The sequence below is a fragment of the Myotis myotis genome, unplaced genomic scaffold (genome assembly GCF_014108235.1).
Source record: "Myotis myotis isolate mMyoMyo1 unplaced genomic scaffold, mMyoMyo1.p scaffold_m19_p_4, whole genome shotgun sequence".
Taxonomy (NCBI): domain Eukaryota; kingdom Metazoa; phylum Chordata; class Mammalia; order Chiroptera; family Vespertilionidae; genus Myotis; species Myotis myotis.
This window is the reverse complement of record NW_023416346.1, coordinates 26,556,376-26,567,579: the sequence shown is the minus strand read 5'-3', so window position 1 is coordinate 26,567,579 and position 11,204 is coordinate 26,556,376. Positions and strand designations below refer to the sequence as shown.

Genomic DNA, 11,204 nt, shown 5'->3' with positions numbered 1-11,204 from the left:
TTGGTGCTGCCTCCTGCCTGGAGAATCGGGGTCCTGTAGCCCGTGCTGCAGGAAACCAGTTCCCAGTGTTCGTATATTAGCTCCCAGGCTAAGGTTCCTGTAGCCCGTGCTGCGGGGGACAAGTTCCCAGTGTTCGTGCTTTAGCTCCCAGGCTGAGATTGCTGTAGCTCTTGCTAAGCGGGACAAGTTCTGGGTGTTCTTCCGGGTGTTCGAGCGCTTCCAGGCTAAGGTTCCTGTAGCAGCACTGAGGCCCGGGCAAGGGGTGGGTCTATCAGTTACTATGGCGCTGTGTGGAGGGGGATGGGCTCTGTTACAGAGATCTGCCGGGGGAATGTCTGGATTCTTGGTGTCCAAGGGTCTGTAGCTGTAGTCGCAGGTCTCTGTCCCCAGTGGCTGCAGGGTCCTGGTTTGCATCTGAGACCAGGCTGGGTGGTGCTGAGGCCAGGATCCTAGTCTCAAGCAGCTCTGTTTCTCAAGATGGCGTAGTCTCTGTGCCCGCGCTGGCCGCCCAGGAGCGTCCGCGCTGGGAGCAGGGCTCCGCCATCTAAGACTGCCCGGTTTGGCAGTCCCTTGGAAGACCTGCAGAATCTAACTGTCCCTAGCTCATACACACACATACCACACACGTCCACACACTCCTCTATCACTCCCTTGCGCTCTCACACTCTCTCCCTCCCTTCCTTCCTGCCGGTCGCCATCCCACTCATATGAATTTGACTGCAGAATCCAGGCTCTTAATACAGCCTCTTTAATACATATAGTAGTGTGAGTTTAGAATGGGAAGGAGTTGTGGTGGGTGAATTTGCCAAAAAGGCTTTATAAGAGATGGGTCTTGAGCTGAGTTTTGAAGGATGCTAAGGATAATTTGGATAGAAGGGACAGAGGTATGCAAGGCTTGTTGGGAAGGCCCAGGGACTGAGTTAAAAGACCTGGCTAGATTTTAGGATTTTGGAGAGGAGCTATAGGTAGGGCTTTCCAGGTAACAATGTATGTGGTGTATGTGGGGAACAGTGAATATGCTTGTCTGATTGAAACAAATTTTTTGCATTTGGTTATTCATTTATTGACAGACAACAAATGCATTCTATGTGGTAGCTGTGCGGTACTGATGTATATAAAGGACAAAAAGATTCAGTCTAACATCCCATACATTGTTACAAAGATTTATTTGAGCCAGATTTTGAAAAGCCTTGAATGTTAGGCTAAGGCATTTCTATTCACAATACTTTTACTTTAGGAACTTACTGTTTTTATATCAACAACCAAAGGTTTTTGTTTTTTCTTAATCCTCACCCTAGAATACGTTTTATTGATTATTTAGAGAGAAGGAAAGGGACAGAGATAGAGAGAGGTGCAAGATAAACGTCTTTGTTACCTCAGGTACCTTCCCCAACCGGGGATCAAACCCACAACCTAGGTATGTGCCCTGACGGGAATCCAATTTGCAAGCTTTCAGAGTACGGGGGATGACATTCCAACCAACTGAACCACACCAGTTAGGGCCAAAGGATTTTTGGTTTCACTGTAATCACATTAATTTTAGCTATGTATGGGAGTTATATAAGCTTTATTTGTGGGTTAGCCTGGGCTACTGGCCACATTTAGAGTTGCTGCCCCCCCGCCCCGCCCTGCCACTCAAGATGCATTCTGGATATTTAGGCATCATGGATTGAGAATCAGAAAATTTTGGTGCTGTTTTGCCTTAAAATTATACTGCGACCTTGGGTAAATTCATTTTCCTCTCAATCTCAGTTTCCTCATAATAAAGTGAAGGAGTTGAACTGGATCAATAATTCTCAATTTTATCAGGTTGATGTCCTCTTTTAATAACAAATGTCTATAATTTTCTTTTCCTATTGTAAAATTCTAGTAATAGATACTAGGTAATTAAATCTACCTATACACATAGTTACAACAAAGATCAATATAATACCCTAATTATGATATAAAGGAGAAATAAGAAGAAACTCTTTTTTGCGAGAGATTTTCTCTTTTTTTATTAAAGTATAATCGACACACATTATAGTAGTTTCAGTTATACAACACAGTGAAAGAAGAAAATACCTTTGAATTAAATATATATTTCATTTATCATATGTATGCACCTATGTGTGTCATATTGTCAATATGACAGCTATGAATGCAGATGGATAAAAGAATGTTTATGTTGGTGACTCAAATGCCACATCTTTTTCAAATGATTACATGATTTTATGAAGTGCTGATTAATATTGGTAAAGTTTCAAGTCAAACATACTACCATTTCCACTCAATTTACGTGGTAGTTGCTTTCCTGGAAAAAAAAAAACCCCAATGTATATTAAAACTATGTAAAAATACTTTATATTTATCTACAAAATGAAGTTAGAATCTAGGCTCAGATAGTCATAAGCAGTTTTAAACTCACACGAATGTTAGATGGGGCATTTGGAAGTTCTTTATTCATTGTGAGGGTCTCCCAGTGCACAATACCACTTCTGGCATTCTACTATGCTGCTAAATGCCAGTAGCATCCCCACACATTTTCATTATGCCCCCTAGGGGGTGCTGCTCCCCCTGTTGAAAACAACTGGACTAAAAGTTTTTTTTTCTAAAATGAACATTTATTATTACAAGTTGCATAAAAATATACAGCCTTTACAAAAATGGTTTTTGATAGAAAAATATTTGAATCCATGTGATATTTGTAGGAACACCACACTATTGCTGTACCTCCAGCTAAAGCTTCAAAGAAACTGTATTTCTCATCAAAATAGCCAATATTTACCACAACTATCTTTGGAGAAAAGTTCATACATAGTGTTTTCTGAACAAACCAAAGCATTTACTCCTGAGGTTGCATTCCAGGCCTGGTGGTCACTGTACGTGTGTCCAGCACAGTGACCTGCTGTGATAACTGCCGGCCGCCTGTGGGGAAGGGCCTGGCAGACTATGTAGGTACCCCTCACTTCACAGAGGCCCCCACACTGGTCTTTAGTTAAGTCATAACCACAAAGATTTAAAAGAAGTTAATGATTTTTCTCACATTCATTCCTCTACAGAGAATACAACTTCTGGTGACTGGGATGAGGGAGGGAGGGTTATATGCCACTGAATAGTGTGAAAACTCACTGACAAGGGCACGCGGGCTGAGCACTGGCTCTGACTGCTGAGACTGGGTCTGCTCCCCGGGCCTCTGCCTCATCGATCACTTGGGTGGGTCGACACTGAGGTGACAGTTCAGCTGCCACTGGACCTGCGGTCCTGTACTGTGAGATCCTGTGACAGGTGACTGTCATCTGAGAGCACTGGTGGTTTTCTCTTTGACAGGCTCCATGACAATTCAGAAGGTGAAAGGCCTGTTGTCCCATCTCCTCAAGGTCCCTCTGTCAGACCTGCTGCTGGCCTATAAAAGCCCCAAGGTGAGTTGCCTGGAGCTGTCAGCTCAGTCCACAGCAGTGGCAGCTGTGAAACTGCATCTCCATGACTAACTCTCTGCAGTCTTGGGGGCGGGTGCATGTAATACGCTCTGGCAGGTCTGTCTTCATCATCCCAAGCCTTTGTTCTGACTTTAGATGCCGGGCATAGAGATTGAACTAGAAAATGATCAACAGTTCTTACAGTTCTATTCTGTAGAAAATGGAGAGTGTCTGTTAGTGCGACAGTGACAGCCAACTCATACAGCTCAGAGACTGGACTGTTGTTCCCGGGGTTCACTGGCAAGAAATGATCTATTGGAGCAATTCTCTGAGAGGTTGTACTTTTCTTTAGGAAAGAGACTGTTTCTAGGCTTGTACATAATAGCGACAGTAAAGGCTTTGCACCTACTAAAGATTTTCTGATTTTATTTCATATTTATAGTTCGTCATTGCATTTCATTATGTGAAGATTCCAAGACTAAATAGAACCTAGCTAGTCTAATAAAATCTGAACACAGTTCATGTCTGTCATAAGACCAGTTTAATGGAATCCGCTATTGATACTACTGGTTTAAAAGGCTACTAAAGTGATTTGGTTGGTCACTTAGGGAAATGTCCCTTAAACTTAGGGGCATACCCTCCACTATGTACAGCAGACATGCTATGATCGCTCTTCTTGATCACAGTGCTCAGAGTAAGAGTACTTCTAAAAGTTAGTTACACCTATAGGAGCATATATTCTTCTGTAAATGAGTCCCAGCACTGATCAAAATTCACTCATATTAGGTAAACTTTAGGCAATGACAGCAGGAAAGCATAATTCTATCAAAGTGTCAACTATTTAAAAATATCCTTCCCTCTGGCACTAAAACCCCGAGAGTATTTGATTTTACTTATATTCACAAAAATGTAGCATTTTAAATAGGAGTACTAAACTGTGACTCCCAGGATTTGTGTGAAATGGCAAAAGAAGACGTGCATTAGTCCATTAATAATAAATCAACTTTAAAACCAAGGTCCAGAGCGAGAATTCACTGGGTTCTTTCCCAGGTCTAAGTTGCCCCCTTTGCTCAGACATCTACAGAAAGTGATGTTATTTCCAGAAACCCACACTTTGGTACAAGTGACTACTGCTCAGACGCAATCACAGCATCACACAGCATTTCTATGAGTTGTTTTTTGGCCCATATAATTGTCCTAATCATGCTAGATGAAGCTATTCTGCAATCCAGGCTGAAAGTCTGACTCTCAGTCATTCAAGATTTCTTAACAAGCCAACTTTTAACCAAAACCGATAGCTAGTGAATGCTAACTAGAAATGATGCAGCAGGATTTATAAACTATTTGGTATTTTTCAAATCTTCCAATATATAAATAAAGTTTTTGTTATGCTACAGCATCAGGGTTGATTCTTAAAGAGGAAACTGCGAACATGAAGTGACACAACACGGGTTCAGGGGAGCCTGCCTGGAGCTCCTGAGGGAGCACTCATCGAGCTGCACTTGCTCTCCTCTGGTTCACGCAGACACCCAGACCCCTCCCCAAGAGTCACCTTCATCTGGCCTCGCAATGACAAGGGTCACCACACAGCTCCTTCAGCCTCCACAGGTCCGTGAGCTCCTGTGGGGAGTACTGCGGGGAGGACAGCATCTTGTTTCACAGGTCTTCTCACACAGCCACAGGCTGTCCTGGTATCTTTTAGGTCCTATGGCCGCCATCCATATGCCTATGCTCACATCTTCACCTGGTAGGTCTTCAGCCTGCCCGAGTTGCTAGCCAGCCAGTGGACGATGCCCGGGAGACCACGTACCCCGACCCCGCACGCAAAGGCAGGGTACGCAGGGCTCGGGTACTCCAGCTCCTGCCACTCCCCCGTCTGGTCCACGGCCCAGTTCAGCCTGAAATCTCCCCACCAGACACTCGGGCCCTGCAGGGTCCTGTGGACAATTCTGTTGAACATGGCTTCCAGGTATATGTAGCAGTTGTCATCCGTCTTCAGCAACAAATCAGAGCTGGTGGCTTCCACGGTCCACTTATAGAAGTTCAACAGCTTCGCGGGGACGTCCCAGTAGATGTCAAGGACGCCCACGAAGACAATATCGCCATGGAGGCTGCTCTCCTCCTGCAGCAAAAGGCGTCTTCCTCGCGGAGGTTCCTCAGATGGTCAGTGTGTTGACTGGGGCGAGAGTGGAGGTTTTGTAAGAGAGCATCACCTTCCTGAATCGTATAAATAAAGCCGCCAGCCACGCCCTCCACACCTTCCGTGAGTTCAGGAGGCCACACACCCTCCCGGGCTGTCGTGACCCTGAGGACTCCTCCCCCATTATGGACCGCCAACCTGCGGAGCTCTCTGGACACCAGGCCGTGCAGGTCTTGGCTCTCCCACACAATAGTACCTTCAAAGCTCTCTAGTAAGACGAACTGCTCCGCGGGCTTGTACCACCGTCTGTTCACCTGCACCCCACAGTTCGGGGGACTAAAGCGAGTGATGAAGAGGGCCTTCTGGGTCCGAGATGTTGAGCAGCTGGCAGGAATAGGGGTCCTCCCGGTCTTCCACGGGCACCTTGCAGCCACAGGCGCCGATGATGAACTTGACCAGCACCCGGTGACTGAGTGCGGGGTGTTGGAGTGAATGTTTCAGCCAGGTGCTTCTTATCACATTTTGAGGCTCATGGTTATTGCGGGCGGACAACACACCAACTACCACGTCATAGTGACTGTGTTTCCCCTGAGGAAATGGGGCCAATGGATCTCATCTTTTAAAGAGCCTTTGAGGTGTCTTTATTTTATTTTTTTATTTTTTAAAAATTTTGTTTTATTGCTTAAAGTATTACAAAGAGTATTACATATGTCTCCTTCCCCCTCCCCCCTTGACAATCCCCTGGCGTCCCCTATCCCCCAGTGTCTTGTGTCCATTGGTTATGCTTATATGCACGCATACAAGTCCTTCGGTTGCTCTCTTACCTCCCCCCAACCCTCCTCGGCCTTCTCGCTGTAGTTTGACAGTCTGTTCAATGCTGCTCTGCCTCTGTATCTATTTTTGTTCATCAGTTTATAATGGTCTTTATTATCCATAAATGAGTGAGGTGTCTTTAAAGGTCCTAGGGGTGAGCCCTATGGGGGAAACGGCGGAGGCGGTCTGGGCTGCGGAGAGCGCAGCCTAGCCAGAGGTGCAGCGCCGACCCCGGAGCAAGCATGGACCCAGCAGCACCAGCCAGTTTCGCATTGGCCGCCCCGCCAGCCCCACCTCGCGCCCCCATCTTGCGCCGGGCCCTCCTCGTCCTGGCGGAGGGCAGGGAACCTGCCGAGGGGGCGGTCACGCCCGTGCGACTGCTCCAGGGGCTCCCGCCGCCATCCAGGTGCCTTATGGTTTCTGGCCGCGGCCCGGAGATCCTCTGATGCGGGCAGCGGCGGCCTGGACTAAAAGTTTAAATTGCCTGCCAGCTTGGTTCTTTGAGCCAATGTATTTTTACTGAGACCCATCATGGTGTTTTATTGTGTCAGGAACTAAGAAGTCCTATCTTTGTTTCTACTTTTACTGACTTCATTAAAGACCGGTTTGACTCTTATGATTTTATGAGAATTATTTCTTATAAAAATCTTTGAAACTCTAGGATATACAGATGCACAATAATTTGAGAATTTTAAGTGGATTAAAAATAAGTTACACCGCTTAGTTTTCTTTTTTGCATGTGTAATTTTGTTCTCAAATGTGCCTTAGGATTTTAAAATAATTTTTTATTTTCTTAGGGAAGAGCAATATGTATTATGGTTTATTATTTCCAGCAGATGGCAATGTTTGGTGCAAAAACTACTTGATTTACCAACTGCAGATTTTCAAGATTCTCTTTGTTTTTAAAATCCAAACTTCATAGTCCATATTTGAAAGTACCCTTTTAAAAAGACTCGATGAGTTAACTTGCTTAAGGTACTGGGTAGGCTGGTGAAGAAATACATGTTATTAAAATTTTGACAGATTAAGTCACATTTTACTGTAGGAACAATATTTTAATAGAATACCTAAGATAAGTCCTTTCATGCAATGAATATTTATCCTTGGATTTATCAGTTCTATAAATTCTGATTTCCTCATAGATTTAAAAAATAATTTATTTTGAAACAATTTCAGATGACAGAAAAAGTGCCAGAACAATACAAAGAACTGCTGTAGTCCCTTTAACAAGATGCCCCAATTGTTAACACTTTACCTCAATTGCACTATTGTTCACTTTTCTCTCTCTGTGTCTATTAGCATTAGTCTTTCTCTTAATCTTTTGAGAGCTGGATGTCTGTCCCATCACCCCTAAACACTCCCGAGTGTCTTTCTCCAAAACAAGCTCACTTTCCTGCATAACTAATATACAATCCTCCAAATCAGGAATCAATATTGGTATCACATAACCATCTGATGTATATCCATCAATTCAAATTTCACCAGCTGGCCAACATTGTCACTTTGCTCATTTCTGATTGATTATATTTTCCAATATTATATGTTGTGTGTAGGTTTCCTCTAATCTGAACCAGTTCTTTAGTCTTTCCCTGTCTTTCATATCTTTAAAGTTTTTAGAGTATGGACCTTAAATTCTGTAGGATGACCTGGGTTCTGTCTGATAATTCTTCATAATCAGGCTCTCAGGTCATTCATTATTGGCAGAAATACTACAGAAGTGATACTTTACATCAGGAGGCACATGATGTCAATCAACCTGCCCTGTCACTGGTAATGTTATTATGATTACCTGGTCATCAGGTTTTAACTAAAATCCATTGTTGAATTAAACCCATTTTAATTAAAACTTATTATTTGTTTTTTAAAAGCAGTATACATTTACTTTCTTCACACACTGCCCCCAAACTTCAGAAAAAACTCTTAAAGATACCCAATTTTAAATAAGAAGTCATTTCAAACAATGTGGTTAGTCTGTACCAGTGTTTTCCTTTTGCTAAGAAGACATCATTGATTTGAGGAGTAATAATACTGCATTTATGGTTTAAGTGTTTATTGGAAATTACCAGTTAAGATCATCATCTATTGCGGATATTTTATAAGAAAGCTATTGACAGTTTGAATTTGATCACACCTCAGCAGAAACAGCTTGACTAGTAATTGTATTTTCTTGTGTTTTATTCAGTATCAAAACTATAGTATTTAAAAAACAAAACATCTTTTATAAATGTGTCATTACAACATCTCAAAATACTTAATATACAAAAATGTAAAGTATTAGTGTATTTGATAAGAAATAATGACAAGTTGAACAGTGTTTTTATATTTAACAAAATACCCTAATAATAAAGATATTTGAATGAGGAATTGGTAGGTTAAAGTGGAGCAAGTTGTCTTTTAGTTCAATTTAAATAATAATATTGATAATACTTATATATGATGAAGACATCAAAACATATAGAAAAATATAAGTAAAAAAAAAAAAAGTAAAAAAAAAAAAAAAGAAAAATATAAGTAAAAATTTCCCTCACCTTACCATCCCCAGGTCCCAGTGTTTCTTTTCATAAGTATAACCATTATTTTTTCTTATTTATTCTTCCAGAAAAATGTTTGCATCTACAAGATACATATATTATTTTTTTTTGGGGGGGGGAGAATGGAATCTTGTTATGGAATCTTTGAACCTTTCTTTTTTCACTTAATGCTATTATATACTAGTAGACATATTATCACCTATAGATGCATTTCTTTCTTTTAATAGTTACATAGTATATTTTAGCATGAGCTACCATAGTTTATTTATCCCATTTTAGTGGGCATTTTTAGTTGCTTCTAGGTTTTTAAATTTACAAACAAAACTGCAGTGATTCATTACATATATCTTTTTGTACCTTTGCAAATATGATATGATTAAGATGACAATGTGGTGTAGTGGGCTGATCACATGGCTGCCTGCAGGGCTGCTGCTCCTGAGATGGGGGCAGGCTGATCACAGGGCTGCTGCTTCTTAGGCCAGCAGGGGTGGGCTGCTTGAGCTGCGGCTGCTCCTCAGGTAGGTGGGGGTGAGCTGCTTGCGCAGCTGCTGCTCCTCAGAAGGGGTCAGGCTGCTTGCAGGGCTGCTGCCCTCCAGACAGGGGTGGGCTGCTCATGTGACTGCTGCTCCTTGGATGGGGGCAGGTTGCTCTTGCAGCTACTGCTTGCATGGTTGTGGCTCCCTGGGCTAAAGCATTGGGCCAGCTGGAGAGGAGCATGCTTTGGGATTCACAGGAGCCTGTGGCCAGGGTGGCTGGAATCTCTGTCTGTATCCAAGGTAGCAGGTCCCTGGTGGGAGTGGCTGTAGAGTCCTGGGAGGTGTCTGAGGGCACTGTGGGTGGAGGTGAGCTGGGCTCCCAGTCACAGCAGCTCTCCCCTTCAAGATGGTGAGGCCTCTGAGGAAGAGCTGGCCGCCTGGGGACTGTTTGCAATGGTAGCAGAGGTTGCCCAGCTAGGTAAGCCTGGTCTGCCAGCCCCCGAAGCTCCTGTGGATCTAACTGTCCCTCACTCACGTACACACACAGATCCACACACTCCCCTTTCACTCCTTCCCTCACTCATGCTCTCTCCCTCACTGCCACCATCTTCCTGCCTCTGTAGTTGGGTCTGGAGTGTTATTGACCTGTTTGTGGATGGAGTATCCTCTCTGGGTGTCTAGTTATGTGGCTCTCTCTCTACCACATTGACCAAACAGGACAAAATGCAACTTGACAAGACACGACACCAAGGGAACAAAATATGAATGTACTCACGACACCAATAACCCCAATATAAGTGGCCACCAGAAAAAAGAGAATTAGGGGAGAGAAAGAGAGCACAAATTATATCGAAGAGAGAAAAAATGGTAAGAGAGAAAATAAAAGAAGAAAAAGGAAAAAATATAAGGAGAGAAAACACCACAAAACAAACAGATTAAACCAAAAATGCAAACAACATACACCCAGAAAAGAGGGTGGGGGCAGAATCTGTAGAGGCTGAACTTATATACAGAAATTAAGGTTAATGAATTGGATGAATATGGGGAGGACCTTTGTTCAATATAGAGGAGGTAGAAAGAGGATGAGTGAGTAAGAAGCAAAAGAAAGATAAAGAAAAAGAATAAAAATAAAAATAGAATGATGAAAAAATAATGTGAAAAGAAATAAAAAATAAAGAAACAAGTGAAAATTAAAAAAAAGAAAAAGAAAAAAAGAGATAACAACAACAAAAAAGTGAAGTGTTGTTCATTTCTGCCGAGTTACATAAAGGAAAAGTACACAATTTCTGCCGAGTTTTAATGCCTCATGGGGGCTGGTTTAAGATCCCACTCTTCTGTATTGTATGCTGGGTTCTTGTCCCAGCATCAAGAAGTGTTCAGGAATCTGGAGAAGGCTATGCATAGATGTTAAAGAGGAGTCCAGAGACTAATAAAAGTCTGAAGACAAGATATAATTTTGAAAGGCATTTTTTTTGGGTCAAAGGAGCTTAGCTAAAGGAGCTAAGTTCTAAGGTCTTATGTCTAAGGTCTTAGGTTCTCCTTGTCCCCAGGACCCCATGCTTTTTATTAACACAATTTGTCCTGAGGCGAGGCAGAGATATATACTTCAAAGGGTCAGGGTTTGGTACAGAGTCCATTGTCAAAATGGGGGAATTAGCCTACGGCTGTTCAGGTGTTTGGCCAGTAGGAGGCAATAACATGTAGATTAAGAAGCCCTTTAACTCTCTGGCAGCCAAGAAATCAGTTTAATGTATCCTATTCAGGTTTGGGGAAATGCCTCAGCCATTCCCAGATGCAGCCTTGCTGTCATGCTGGAATTGGTCTCCTGCAGTCTGCCACTTCTCAG

General features: G+C 42.8%; 1 pseudogene; it reads right to left on the bottom strand.

Moving 5' to 3' along the window:
* Positions 1-4,952: 4,952 nt before the first annotated feature.
* LOC118653346 lies at positions 4,953-6,624 on the bottom strand (annotated as a pseudogene).
* Between the last annotated feature and the right edge of the window lie 4,580 nt (positions 6,625-11,204).